This window comes from Lactuca saligna, chromosome 7, assembly GCF_052625555.1.
Source record: "Lactuca saligna cultivar CGN05327 chromosome 7, ASM5262555v1, whole genome shotgun sequence".
NCBI lineage: Eukaryota > Viridiplantae > Streptophyta > Magnoliopsida > Asterales > Asteraceae > Lactuca > Lactuca saligna.
Genome location: NC_136423.1, coordinates 7,602,608 through 7,618,556, shown reverse-complemented (window position 1 = coordinate 7,618,556; position 15,949 = coordinate 7,602,608).

Below are 15,949 nucleotides of genomic sequence, written 5' to 3'. Positions count from 1 at the left end.
ATTTGGAATGATGACTCATTGATGCACCGTACAAACGAACAAAGATCAAAACTGTTGATTCTAACAGAATACATGATCCAATCTCTTCCAAATCGCATTGATGCTTTGAATATCGTTGGATTGGTTTTCAAAAGCTAAATAAAAATACATAATTTTGGGAGAAAATGAAAGGTCTTTAAAACTGATGGATGACCATCCAAATTTCATAACACATAAATAAGGAGTAGAATTTAAAATGGGCTTCAAAACACCTATGGGCCAAATACAAACCCAAAAATTATGAAAAAAACACATAAACGTTTATAACTCTATTTAGAAAGTGATTTCCAAACTCAAAAATAGGTAAGTCCCCTTTTAGGTACTTATCAAGACATGGTCCTTGCTCCAAACTTCAATTTAACTGGTCATAACCCTAAAACAGACCTCTATAGCCAAAGTTATGACCATTTCCGTGAAGCCTCTTTAATCACGTGATCATGAACCTTTTGGAACACAAGGGCCCGATCTTCCACACTAGGGACTACATCACTCGTTTTAAGTAAAACACCATAGAAAAAATCCTAGAAATTAGTATATGACATTTAGCATTGAGAAATATAAAAACTGACACCACCATGTTTTTAGAAATCGTTGCCAAAAGCTAGATTTGTACTAGTGATTAGAGTTTTTTGTAATTTCCATCTTGACCCCGATCAATGATTTGAGCATACAACATAATATACAATTCCAAGTGGGTTGATATCGGAGTTTCTGGAAACTAGACTTGATTTCCCACAACTCTGTTCTTGTAGTTATTTTGTCTAAAATGGACCAGAATGACCTCTATGTCCCTTTAAAGACAGGACAACGAACCCATCCAGATTTAACTTCGAATCAAAAAGTCATCTTACAATTTAGGGTTTGGCTTAAGCATTGTAGTTCTAAAATAAAAGTTTAACGGATAGCAAACGTTCCCAAAAAGTACTCCATAAATTAAGTTAATCTAAACGTGAGGTGTCAATTATATGTATCATAAGAAGGTTCAAGTATCCAATAAGCCAATGCCTTCAAAATGTCCTTGCTTAATCCTAGCCTCATAGTCTTTGATAAATAATTTAGGCAACATATTTTCCTAACTGGTCGATGAACGTAGGGCGATGTACACGAATCGGGTATTCGGGCACGGTTTATCCTCTTCCAAGTCACGTGATAGAAGAAAAGGCAAATATGAAGCCTTTATCCTCTTATTTGTTATAAGTCTTGGTCGAATTGGTTATATGTGTATGAGGCTAGAGTTCTACCCAACTACCCACACCTTTTTTTTAGAAAGGTAAAGAATGTAGGGAAGATACAAAAAGAGGCGTCTATTCCGCATTCCAACATATAAGACTTAATTCTTTGATAATAGATCTTTTCATAAAATCATATTTTTCTAACATATGCTATTGGTGTCAATTTTTTACATTTGATTTTTCAATTTGGGAAAAAAATCAAAGAATTAGAGGGAAATTTTCTCCAAAGGAAGCCTTCCCTAGTTTAACATTTATATTACATCACTCCTCCAAATATCTCACATGTCATTATCTTCATCACTTAGGTTTCCATTTATTGAATTATTATCTCCTACTGCTACTGCCGAATGGTTGCCAACAGGGTCGGCCCAAGGGCAGGGCGAGCTGGGCCACTACCCAGGGCATCATTACGAAGAGGGGCATAATGATATGTCTAGCTCTTATGGGCATATAACTTCCGGCATAAATTTTGCTCCATATGCACGAGGCATCCGACACATAGAAGCACAGAAGTGGCAAAACGCAACTCGACAATCACGCCCAAAAATCAGAAAACGAGGAGTCGATCGTGCGAAATAATCACGCCAAAAATTAGAAATCGATTTCCCCGAGTCTTGCAAACTAACGGTAAAAGAAAACTACATTTTTATTCTTTGGTTATAAATCAAATTCCTTAAATCCCATACTATCAAATCTGAAATTATAACCCGATATCAGAAACATAAATCTATTCTTTATGTTTTGATTCTTTTCTTTCAAGAATTCTGAATGCATAGTTGGTAGACTGTCAAGTGTAGTCGTGTGTGGCTGGCCTATGCCGGTTTATGGAATCTCAAATCTAGAAAGAAGAATCTTGGCAACTTTTCTAGTTTTATGATTTTGATTTTATATGTTGATCAAATGTTATGATTTTTTTATTTTATTATTACAGCTTAAACTGGATGATTTTGCCCTTGATATGAGTTTGGTTGAGGACTTTATATAGAGCTATTGACGTGGAATGTACTTTTGATCAAAGTTGGACGATTTTCCCCTTAAAGATGGTATTTGCAATTTCAAGTGGATTTAGGTGTTGTTTGTAATCATGTTGAACTCTTATGCTAGCAGGTGTTATCTCAACTAGATAAAGTTATTTTGCAAGGTTCTTAGCATTGTGTTCATCTATTTGTACAAGTCATTTTCATTAAAAATGTTATTTTATAATGGTTCTTCAATGTTTTTCCACTTTGCTTGGTTTTTAGTTGGTTCTTTGTTAATAGGATTGGAATACTTTTAAAAGTACATTGTTATTGTTTGGTAATACATGAAAGTGCAATGATATGGCTGGATCAATCTCGAAAGTACATTGATGTGGCTAGCTTATTTTCAAAAGCTAATGTTGTTATTTTCATTATTAATTTAATGGTTTTTAGTGATGTAACTTGTAGTAGTTATCACTTTATTTTTACCCATATTATTGTCCAGCCACAATTGGCTTTTTTGTTATTTAATTTAGCTTTGTACTTTAAAAAATGTTCTCCTAAAAGCTGGTTTATTTTTATTATTTATTTTTTGATAATTATTTGTTTTTTAAGAGAAATAGTTAGGGGTTGTTTGATATGCTGATAGATTCTTATTGTGTAAAATGGCCCTGATATCTCTCAAATATGATATGGGGTTTATTTTTTTTGCCCAAGTTGGTCTGTTTTTTTTTATTACTTCAATGAAAGTTTGAAGTTAAGTATGATTTGGATGTTTTTATAGCCTTTGTTTATGGTCTCATAAGTATTGAAGTAGCTTTAAAATTCCGTTGTTGTTGCACATTTGGTGCAAAGTACATGTCTTTAGATGTTAGCCCCATAAAGTACATTGTCTTTTTCAGAACAAATGTTTATTGACCTATACTACGAGTTTTTCAGTTTTTGTTGATTTGTTTTTTTTGTCTATTTTAACGATTGCATGTACATATTGTTTTTGGTTGTATTTTTACAAATATTTGAATACAAATATATATTGAACTTCTATTTTATACATGTTTGTTATGTATGTATTTGGTGTATTGTATGGTACAAGCATGGGGGCATTACGATTTTCATCTCACCCGGGGCATAGAAAACCAATGGACCGGTCTTGGTTGCCAACAACATTCAAGCCGAGAACTATTATGACTATGAAGAAAGAAGTGTCAATTTAGACAAAGATTCTGAATCCGATAACAGATAAGATGGTGAAGACATCATTCATGCATCATGTTGTGGAGGAATATGATCATGGCATTGGTGAATTCTTACATCTTCTCAATAACATAAGTTAGATGCTTGTTTGAATGGTTTTTTTGTAAAGCTTTACCGCTTACATCCTTTATATTAATTTGCTATATGTACGAATCATCAATATTTTAGAAAATCTTGACGGAGGACTGGAGGCAAATAAAGATAAATAAATAACTTAGAGTTAATATAATTAAAATTAATAATATTTGAAATGTAAGAGAAAATATCTGAAAATTGAAAATTTATTTGCTCATTTAATAAGAAATTTTTAGGTTAGGGGCTAAAATTTGTCACCCGAAAAAACAACTAAACAAAATATAACCAAAAAACAAAAGTAATAATCAAGAGCTCATAACAATAGTGCATAAGGCAAACCTCAGAAGAATGTACGGATCAAAGGGAAAAGCGCCGTCGTGACTTTCACTCTCATGAACAACGAAAATATCTGAGTGTTGTTAATGGAAAAAAGCCAACAATCAAGAGTTAGGATTAATTTGTTCACCGTAAACAATGAATAGTTGCAATAGACGATCAATTCTAGTAGTAGGGTTGACGACAACCGTAACAAACATCCGAAAAAAAAATGAAAAGAAAATTTGATATTGAGATCTTTTGAATTTTAGGAAAAAACTCTTGATACCATATTAGAAAATAAACTATACAGGTTATATATATACTTAACAAGATGAGATATCTTATAAGAGTTCTACATTACTTCCTTGGTCATTGAGGTTCTCCGAGACTCTTTGGTTGTCTATCAATGGTGCTTCGATCCTAACAAATATGTTTAAAAATCTCAGTGTCATTAACCATTAAACATTTCTAAGATGTTGCATTCATATGAATTTTACTTTTGTTTGAAGTTCGATTTGTGTTAATTCCATATACGATATAATTATATGACAAATAAAGACAAAAAAGACCAAGTTGTAAAACTGGTTCCTATGGTTTCTTATTTTATGTGACTAAGTAGAGATGAGCGTGGGACGAAACTGGTAATGACCCGTAGCTTTCCCGATTTCGCAAAAACCGAATTTTATTGAAATTAAATCCCGAGTACCAAACTGAATTAACATCACCGAGAATGGTACTAGTACCGGTAATGGTAACGGTTTTCGATAATAGTACTGGTACCGGTTTTCGGTAACAGTACCAGTATCGACAATACCGAATTTCAAATTTCATGTATTTGGAATACCGGGTATCGTCCAATATTTTTAAATTCAGTATCGGTTCTAGTACGGGATCGAGATTCAGAACAAACTGCTCGTCCCTATGAGCTAAAGTCCAAACATTTGAAAAGTTTCAGATTTGATCATTTTCAACAAATTTTGTTGTGGTTTTGGCCTCCCTTCTGTTAATTTTAACAGCTTAATTGTAATTTTTTTTTAAAAATGATTTTTTACCCTCAAGGACAATATCTACAACAAAACTACAAGGATTATTTCAACATATCTTCTTTTTAATTTTCTTGTATTATTTAATATTAATAAATGTTATTTTTTATATATACTATTTATATGTTAATAAATATTATTTTATCAGGTTATTAATTTCTTTTAATTAAACTTTTTTAAGTTCCTTTTTATTGGATTTATAATTGGATTATTATATATGAATAAATATTATTATTTGTAATGTATAACATTTATATATTAATAAATATTATTTTTTGGATTATTAATTTAGTTTAGATAAATTTTTTATTGGAGTAATTCTTTTTTATTTGATTATTATATATTAAAAAAAATATTATTTTTAATATAGAATATTTATATCCTAATAAATATTACATTATTGGATTATTAATTTCTTTTGTTAAGTTTTTTTAATTTCTTTTTTGGTATAAATCTTTTTGATTCGATTGTTATTTGTAATTTATTATTTTCTTTATATAATATGTAACATTCGGACTCTAGAGAAATAATTGTTGGGAATAAGTCCCCTTTTTAGGATTGGACACAGCGTGTTGGAGGAGCCAACAAGATGTGTCTAGATATGAAGAAGCGCGACTTTCACTTAAGGTTAACACGGCGCGTTGCATCTTAGAACATGATGTATTGATGGCTGGAATGAAAACCCTAATCTTCCGGCGTTTGCCCCCTATTTAAAGGAATAAGGAGGCTTGGATTGTCCATCCTCAGCCCCTCAAGCCTTGAAAGAAACCCTAATCATCTTTACCTCCCATTTTTGAGCTAGTTTGGTGTTTTTAAAGCTAAAGAAGGAAGAAGGTAGAGGTAGGAAGCAAGCCCTCATTCTTTAGTTTAGTACTCTTCTGGACCATTGTAAGTGTCCAAGACTTAATCTTTATCATTCCAAGTTGTTAGATCTTGAGTTTTGTTCCTTAAGCTTCTTATTCTTAAATGATGGAATGGTTAGACCTCGTAAAGTCGTCAACTTTATGAATCTCCAAGTCAAGAGGAGTTAGTAGTGTTTTGGATCTAGATTATATCCAAGTTTTGATGTCATGCATAGAGATTAGGTCCTGAATCCCCATTTGACCTAATTCGGGTTCAAGACATACATTGGACATGTATGTGTAACGCCCTGTTCCGAATCGCTTTCCTAATTCGGGACTATGGCCTGGAGATAGGTTATGATAAGGCTTAGGGCCTTCGGAAAAAAGAGATCTAGACCCATTTAGGTACAGATAATGTAATTGAGGTGATCCGGGAGTTTGGGTTGTGTCTTCGAGACAAGGGGTATATCGGTAAAGTGGCAGTATAAGCTCTTTATGAATTTTGGATTTTTGTTTGGAATGTTTTGAGGTGAGGATAAGTTGATAAATGTGTAGATTTTCTCGCCACCTTTCCTTGGATATAAAGAACGACGAAAACGGAGTTGAAACAAAGAAGTTATGGACGTTTGAAGTTAGAGTGGTTCAAGAGAGTGATCATTGACTTGTTGATCAAGCTCACTTAAGACTCACGACGTGAGCATGAAGTGCTCACATAGTGAGACACACCTGATGCACCAAAACCCTTAATTTTGAGTATTTAAACGTATGAGATGATTAGGGTTGCTTCTTGATGGGTATTGGTCATAAGACATCCTATGTGCTCATACAAACCCTAATGCTTGGATCTAGGTTTCTCTATTGTACATGCTTTGATTCCAAGACTATAAACCCTAGTTCTAGCATTCAAATGATCATATTAACATATAATTAGGTTTAAGATATTACCTTGATTGTTATGTAGCAATAACAATCCCAAATCTCCTTGATTTGACTTTGGAATGCTTAGAGTCACAAGTGTCACTACTCTAATGGCTTACAAACACCAAGAGCAAATGGAGAAGGTATAAAGAGAGAGGAGAGAGGTTAGAATTCATCCTTAGGACTTCTTGGGAAGGGATACACGAATTCCTGAGCCAAGGGGTGTTTATATAGGTGTAGAGATAGGGTTTCAGTCATTATCCTTATCTAGTTGCTTATCCACAAAGCAACCCATAAGATAATCCTTGAATCCTTATCATAGTCGAATTCTAAGGCCTTATCACCTTAAATTCATCCAACCTAATAATAAGATAATCCTTACCTTATTTTGTAACTATCACATAATTACAAATCAGCCCCTCTCGTTTAATTAATTACACTTGATCACAAAATTAATTCCGAATTAGTTATTGACCAATATTAATTAAACAAATATGATTTCTCCTTTAATATATTATTCTTAACACATATTAATAAATCATAATAACCTCTCTCTCTATTTATTTCTCAAATCAAGTTGCTTTGGTGAAGGCAACCCAAAAGGACCATGCACCATCGGGTCAAGTACATACCAAAATAGTTATGGACTTAGACACTAATCCAACACTTCTCCTCAGCCTCCTCCACCTCCTAGACCTCTGGAAACCCTAATCTCATCCCCCATTAAAGTCCTTGGTCATTCTTGGGGTTATGCAATAGATTTTGAAGCTTTTAAGCCCTTTAAGAAAGAAGAAGATCATTAGTGGTGCGTTTGTTAGCATTTTGGCTTCATCATCAGCTAGTTGAGGAGCTTTTGGACCTTTGTAAGTCCTCGAGCTCATTAGTTTCCTTTCCTTTCTAGCTAGATCTAAGTTTCCATGCATTTTATGGCTTGTAATGTTGGTTAGAATGCATGGAATCCATAAAGTTGGCAACTTTATGGTTATGTTGGTACCTTAAGTCCTATACGTTCTAGATCTAGACTCTGGTCAAGGTTTTGGACTCCACATTTGAGTATTGGCCATTTTTCCTTCATTTTAACCTAATTTGGTGTGTAAGTCATGTGTTGGACATATATAACTAAAAAGATTCGATTTTTATGGTCCTTAGGGTCAAGGAAGATCCTCTAGACTGTTACATGTTAAAGCTTAATGGATTAGGACCTTAATGCTCATTTTTGGTCAGATCTGAACTCACGACATGATGAATGAAGCTCACGACGTGTTCGAGGATGTTTCGGGGCCAAAGTCACGACGTCACGACGAGAGCATAAGGTGCTTACAATGTGAGCATGATCTATGCAAGTTTTGGGATCTTTGATTGTTGGCTAGCTTGGTATTGGACTTATCCTTTGGTTTGGGCTCATAATGGACTAAGGATTTTAGACTAATGGATTCTGGTTGGGCTTGCCTTGCTAAGTTTGCCCTAATAGGCCTTCAATGGTGAATTAGGCCTTAGTGAGCCCAATGTAGTTAGGCCTTGATTGGGCCCAATGGGATTAGATCTTTGGGCCATCGGAAAATCATTTGTTTAGAAGAATAAATGGGATTCTAGGAAAGGCCAATGTAAGGGTTTGGGCCCAATTTGGAAAATTGGGCCATTGATCAGTTTTTATAGATTTTATAGTTTTGGGACTTAGTTATGGTTTGGGACCCAATTGCTAATTGGGTGATATTTTGATATTGATAACTTGAGGAGTTGCCAAGACAACAACTAAGGATTTCTTGCAGTGGACTTCATCAGTGTGAGGTGAGTTACCTTCCCCGTACGAGTGGGATGAAGGCACCAATGCCGACCCATTAGTAGTTGTTTGTAGTAGAGATAATTATCTGCGTGATAATTATCTGGTATACCACTATCTGATGAGATTTATGTGCTTATATGCTATGTTATTATGTGGTAGTGGTAGGGATGAAATAGACCCCGTAACCGGTTAAGATAAACCAGAGTGTAGGTCGAGTGTCTAGATATGCTTGGTAGTGTAGGTCGAGCACCCAGATATGCCTGATAGGGTAGGTTGGGCACCTAGATATGTCTGGCAGTATGTTTATGCTATGTTATTCTGTGGTACTGGTAGGGGAGAAATAGACCCCGTAACCGGTTGAAATACACCGGAGGGTAGGTCGGGCACCCAGATATGCCTAATAGGGTAGATCAAGCACCCAGATATTCTTGACATGTTAGGTCCGACACCCAGATATGCCTGAAAAGGTAGGCATGGTATCCAGATATGCCTGGCTGTATGTGATTATGTGGTATGATGGAGGAACTCTCTAAGTTTTATGCTTACGGTGTTCAGTGTTGCTTTCAGGTACATATTCTTCAAAAGGAAAGGAGCTAGCATGATCGCAGCGCATCTGTAACATACATGTTTAGTTTTTGTGGATTGTAACTTATAAAAGTGAAGAATACTACGAAATATTATGTAAATTTGAATGTTGAGTTCTAACAGATGGTTTTTACTAGAAATAAAGTAAAATTATGCTTAGAATCATTCAGAAAGTATTGGAAGTCTTATGAGATTCTAATCAAATGCCATATAGTGAAATTTAGCGAAAATATAAACTTTGAAATAAGTAAATTTTTATTATTTAAAGTTGTAAAGAATTTCGTTAGAAAAGTTTAGGTGAAAACCTCGTCGAAATCTGCGTTATAACGAAGAAGTTATGACCAATCGAAGATCTGCGATAAAACCGGCAAACACTATGTCACGTAAAAAGTGAGTTTCTGATAAACTACTTTTTAGCCGTAGTGAATTAAATTAAAGTTGTAGAACTTGTTAAAATAATAAACTTTCATATAAATAACTTTTAAATCTGAGATCGTATGAGAAAGTTATGATTTTTCTAAGTTTCAGAATAGCAGTAGACAACTAAAAACTCGAAATAAAGATCGAGAAATATTTAGCCTACACAACCTAAACGAGAATCGAAGTTCTCGTCAATAGTAGTACAACGATAAAAAGTCTGATGAAAACAGACGTCGGAGAAGAAGTTATGAATTTTTAACGGATTTTCCTATCCCGGTCTGTTAAAAATAATAATATTAAAAATAAATTCAAAATTAGCCGAGGAAGTCTAAATAAAAGTTGTAGAATATATTTCCACCTACGCGTGCATATAAAGAACGTTAAAAACGCAACTCGTATGCGAAAGTTATGAATTTTAGAAGTTCGGGGCTCATTTTCCGAGGAATTCCGCATGGATAAGTCCGGAATAGGCCACATGTCGCGTTCTTCCCGGGTCTGAGCTCAGTCCAGCAGGCGCCCGACGCGTGTCGCGATGAGTCATCCGAAGCAGCTGCATCACCGAGTCGTGCTACGTTAGAGGTGCGACGTATGTCGCGTCCGAGCCGAGCCAGCTCCGCGCCTTCCGAGCCTCGCCCTCCTGACGTGTGTCCGATCTCGCACCTGCTGGCCTCCTTCCCTCTCGCTTTGGATCCTGATCTCCCCTATAAAAGGGAGGCCTACGAGACCTCCCGGGTATTTTTGAGAAATTGTCATTTTTCAACCCTTTTTTAATATTTTCACTATTTTGACATCCCTCGAAGCCCCCGATATCAATTATAGCACTCGAAACACGCCCCGAAGAGCCCGAAGAACCCAAGAAATTTATCTTTTCGGTTTGAAGCCCTACCTTCGTAGAGCCCGATTTTCAAGAAAGCTCCATGTTTTTATAGAAAAAGCTATTTATAGTAACGAAGGGCTGCCCAAATTACTATTTTAACCCCGGTTAATTCACGGTGAGTTTCAATATATAGGAACAACTGTATGTTATATTTTATATGTGGTATGTGCTTTTCAGCTGTTATTATTTCCGCTATTTATGATAACAAAGTTATACCTTTGACCATGTGATTAGTGAAAGGACTTAGATTCACGGTGGTACTGGTATGTAGCCTCTGACCATTTAGAGCATGTCTCCGTAAGAGAATGACTTCTATTCTATGGTATTGGCAAATGGTTAGACAGGGCTACCAGCCTAAAATCTTCCAAAATGTTAATCAGAAATTGTATGTCTTTTGTGCTATTTGGGCCGAAGCTTTATTGATGTATATCATGTTTGGAAATTGTTATGTCTCATTGATTGTATATCTTTGAATCAAGTCATTGATTAATAAGGAAAGTTTGACACATGATTCACATATGCCTTTGTTGTTCCTTGTTCTTCTTTGCTTCTGCCATGTTGAAATGTATATATGGCATAACATTATATTGTATCTATTGTTGAACTCACTAAGCGTCACCGCTTACCCTCTCAATGTTTTAATATATTGCAGGCAATAAGCATCCAGTATAGTTGTATGCTGTTCGAAGAATTAAAATAGTTTATACTATTACTTTTGTATTTAAGTTTTAGTATGTATAAAATATACAATATCCTGGGTAGTTTTGTAATAAACTTAAACTTAGTCGGTTTGTATCTAGTCGTTTTTAAATAAATTATCAATGTAAAATATTATTTGTCAATATGCATGTAGCATGTTTTGGAGTAACAACTGTTTTAATATTATGAAATTAAGGGTCTTTCAGCATCACATTATGATTTTTTGCGTTGTGAGATCTTTGGGAGTTGAACTCTGATATTACTTTTCTTTGACATGTTTTGGTTATTTGACATACTAGTTTTGACTATTATAAGTGTTGTCACTATCTATGATTCCAGACTACTATTTTATAAATACTTAATTAAAAATGAAATTTCTTGCTCTGAATTTTGGGATATTACAGTATTACTATAATGCACCAATCTTTGTGATGGTTTTGGTGTTTGAATCACTTCTAGAAAGGATGGACCTCGGAATTTAAGGATTAAGTGCTTCTTGGTTAAGATCTTGCATTATTAAGCTTTATGAATTTAGTTTTGAACCCTTTTGGTTAGTCCAAATGGATAAAGTTGGAAACTTTATCCTTCTGTACCATATTATGGACTAGATATGAGCTTTGGAGCTCCTGGAATTGGAGAAACAACTTAATATATTAAGTTATTGAAACTCGGGCAAACACGACGTGTTTGCAAGACAAGATGGCGTGTTGAGTGGGGTTTTCCCGACTACTTGGATGATGAAAAAACACGGTGTGGCCAAGGGGCAACATGGCATGTTTGGTCAATATGGGTTGTTGACTTTGACTAGAAGTTTAATCATGGTTGACCGTGGGATATTTTGGGCCTTGTTTTTAGCCTTTTTGGATTATTAGGTTTGGGCTTAAGTCCTGGTCTAAACTAGGTAAGAGGTAAATTGGTCATTTACCCTAGTAATGGTCTAATGGTTTGAATCGGAATCCAATTGTTAAATGGGTGTTGTTTTGATATTGATAGTTCGGGGACCGGTCAGCCAACAACCATCGATTATCTGCATGATTTGGCAGTGCAAGGTGAGTCTCCTCATTGTGTTTAGCAGGTCAAAGGCACCAATGCCAAACCATGTTTTATTATGTTAGGATGCTAGATGTTTGATGACTGTATTTTATGTTGTTATCTTTGTGATTATCGCATGTGTTTGTATGATGGGCGGGCCCATTATGTGAGTGTGGGCAGGGCCCGATAGGCAAGTGTGGGCGGGGCTCGATACACTCATTGGGACGGGGCCCATTATGTGCTTAGTTATATATGGTATGTGGTATCTTGGGGATCTCACTAAGCTTTGTGCTTACGGTTTTCAGTTTATGTTTCAGGTAGTTTGGTTTTCAAATGGAAGAGCTCGGGATGACTGTAAAGCACACACCACATGATTTCCGTTTATGAGATATTACTCTGATATATATGATGTTTGACACACTTAACACTTATTTTCATTTGGGTTCTATGGATAATGTTTTACAATACTGCTTTATATAATAAAAAAACGGATCATATTTTTGGGACATTACAAGTTGGTATCAAAGACTTGGTTTGAGGGATTCATACATACTCCCGGGTGTGTCTGAACTCAAACTGATGATTTGGTAAAGTTTTCAAAAAGAAAAGTATTTTTTTTAAGAGAAGAGTTTTCTAAGATATGAAAGGGTGTGTTGTATAAAATTGACCGAGCTCAAGTAAGTTTCTTTGAAAATACCCATATATATTATCTGGTATGATTTGATTTATGAATCTGTAAATCGCATGCTAGTTAGGGCTAAGGATCTACTCAGTTTTTGCATGATAGAATGTTATGAGAAATGCCTTGTCTGCGTATTATATGAGCTTGTAGACTTGCATGTTGGTTCTAATTAGCCAATGATAGGTAGGCCTAATATGTGATGGCTTGTAGCCTACGAAGCATGAGATGCTAGATTGGATATAATTTGTATGCGTAAGACAATCGTTAGCAGGAGTGGGAGCTCCTAGTATGAGTTGTAGTATGTGGGATTGGATGCTCGTGATTATTCTATGGATTGAAATGTTACTGCACGAATGTTGCTTGCTTTGTGATTTGTGGAACTCATATGTGATGTGAGTTAGCTATTAAGTGAATATGTCAAGTCACATGTGGCAAAGTTTGGATAATCTCATAGTGACAGATTTGACCCTATTACGCAACTCTTGTCTGAATCTAACCATTGTAGGGATGAGTCTGTTACTTGAAGGATTATCAAAGCTTTGTTGCATGTGATTGTTTTCATGAGGTAGATAGCTAACATTATGAGGAGTTCATAACAGCTGAGGGCTTGGTGAGGTCGGGAACCTAGGACAGCATAGAAGGTGCTTCAGTGGGTTTAGTTGTGTTGTTTAGCGATCATGTGGAGTATCAGTTTGACTTAGAGAATTCAAGAGGATTTTTTTAGGAAAGTATGGATATGTGTGGAAGGTAGTATTAGGCTCGTAATATTGAAAGCATAGGATCCATACTCGAATTGGGGAGAGTGTTTGAAAATCTAGGAAGCCTGTGGGATGAGGATTGTTGAGCATATTCAGATCTTTTGCCTATTGTTTTCGGTATGGTGTTGATCACTCAAGAACGGGGTTCAGGTTCTGGTTCCGGATTCGGAGTAGGTACTGAGCCGATCGATGCGTGAACCCAGGAGTTCGTCTCATTGGAGATTACTCGCGGTACTTTAGAATGGACCTCAGTGATCTTTGCTTCTGTCAAGGAAGGAAGGAAATGAGAGATTTTGGAAATCCTGGATGGTTGTCTTGGGGCCTTTCGAGCCAAGTTTGTAGTAGGGCAGTTGGGGACTCATCTGGAGCCCAAGGCTTGTGGATCCCTAGAATCCTTTAAGAAGGAGGATCATATTCTTAGTTCTTGTCTTTGGGAGTAGAGGGGAGTTTTGCACCATGTCTTCAGGTTGGTCGGGGTAACTCAGGAGGAGGAGGTCAGGATTCCTCCAGGTGCTTTTGTGGGTATGTTATCTTCTATTTTTTTCTAGGTTGTTATCAGGAATTTGTATTGCTTTGGAATTTTGCTTGGATTTGAGTAAGTTGTATCTCGGGTTGATTTCTGCTATTGTCTGGGTTGCATTATCAAGGATTGTGCTATGCCATTATGCATGTCGAGAGTCTTCAATGAATCATAGTGGGTCGTATCTTGTTAAGCGGGTTTCAGCATGTTCAGTTGTTGTTCTGGGTCTTTTGTCAGGATCAATGTAGGGGTATTGCTTTGAGGATCTTTGGTTAGGGTTAGCAGGTTAGTTCTCCAGTGAAGTCAAGGTTCCGTTGTTTTATCTTTTGATCTAGTGATATCTTCATACATATATGCAAGCACTTTTGGGGTTCAATCACTACCGTTGCTAGGAAAGGAGCGGTAGCAAGAAGATGGTGGTGTCAATTGCATGAGTTGTTGGTCATTGGAAATGTCAGGAGAGTTTTATATTCGCATAGGTTGTTGACGGTTAGAATTCAGTGGTTCCCTGAGAATAAATGTTGGGGTGAAGATTCGTCAATCAGGGCAAGGGTTATGGTTTTTAGTCGCCAACATAAGAACTCAAGGATTTGGTTTAGTATCATGGGAGATGATTGGAGTTATCAAACTTGCTAAGATTTCGGGGAATATTCTTCTGGATATCAGGACTTAGGCAATCATTGAGATTGGCTAGTAATGGAATGCTAGTATTGGTAAGCGCAGGTCATAGGTGGTTCATGCTATATGAGGTTTGACAAGTTGGGAATCCATCGAATTTATGAGATGAGTGAGCTTTGTCGAATCTAAGTGGGGGAGAATCGATTAGAATTCTAGGAGTTGGATTAGGTGTGGAACTAAGGCAAGTTTTTCATCCTAGCCAAGAGGAGAGACAACCCAAGTGGCAATTTGATTAAGGTTGGGTGAGTGGGAGTTTAGGAAACTTCCATCCATTGGTCGGTGTATTTTTTTATATGCATAACAAGCTTGTGGTTGAGTCCAGGTTTAGGGCTTTAGAATTCAAAGCATCACCCGAACACCTGATTGGATGCATTTGAATGCAGGTTATGGCTCATGATGAGTGTGGTTGTGATGGTTAGGGTATGGCAAGGTCATGGGTGGTAACCATGGTTGGTTAGACGATTTGTAAGACTACGATTGGATCGTAGCATTCACCAGTTCAAGGTAGACCATCATTGGAGGTGGTCATCAGCGCAAGGGGAAATCAGTTCATGCATTGGGCACGACAGTCATGATTGTCTAAGAGTATTGTTATGTCTTAGGTTGAGGACCATTGGGGTCCGAGGCGGAGTCGACCCTGTGTAGCTCTAGATGGGTGGGACCCATGTGCAAGGCTGCTCCGGGTATAGTTGGGTGGGACTTGTGGGCGAGGCCCGTGTGATTATGGCAATACAGGTGGGACCTGGTAGAAATCGTTAGGTCAAGGTATTGGATCTTGAGTTACAGGATTAAGTAGGTGGTAAGTGTATGACACATAAGGGTTTATAGGATGGGTAGCCTTGTTAATTGGACTCTTAGGTACCTGGTGGTTGGACCAGGTGCGAGACTGGTAGTCTCAACGAGGGTTTGGGAACCTTTATATCCCAGTCTAATGAGGGGTTGTCGTGAATCATAAGGCTTTGGATGAAATGCAAGTGCATATATGTGGATCTCGGGTTATGAGTTGAGTATCTGGTTGGTTTTTAGGGGAGATCTCGAGTTGGGAATCGCGAGTGTTTATGTGCAGGATTTACTTTTCAGTAGGATAAGAATCAGGGTATCTATATTCCGGGGCATCAATCAAAGTGGTCAAGGGAAAGGAATGTATTCAGTTTTGATGATATATCAAGCCCTTGTGATTGTGTCTTGGATTGGTTCTGTTTGTGAATGGCATCAAGATAAGTCAATGCGGTATT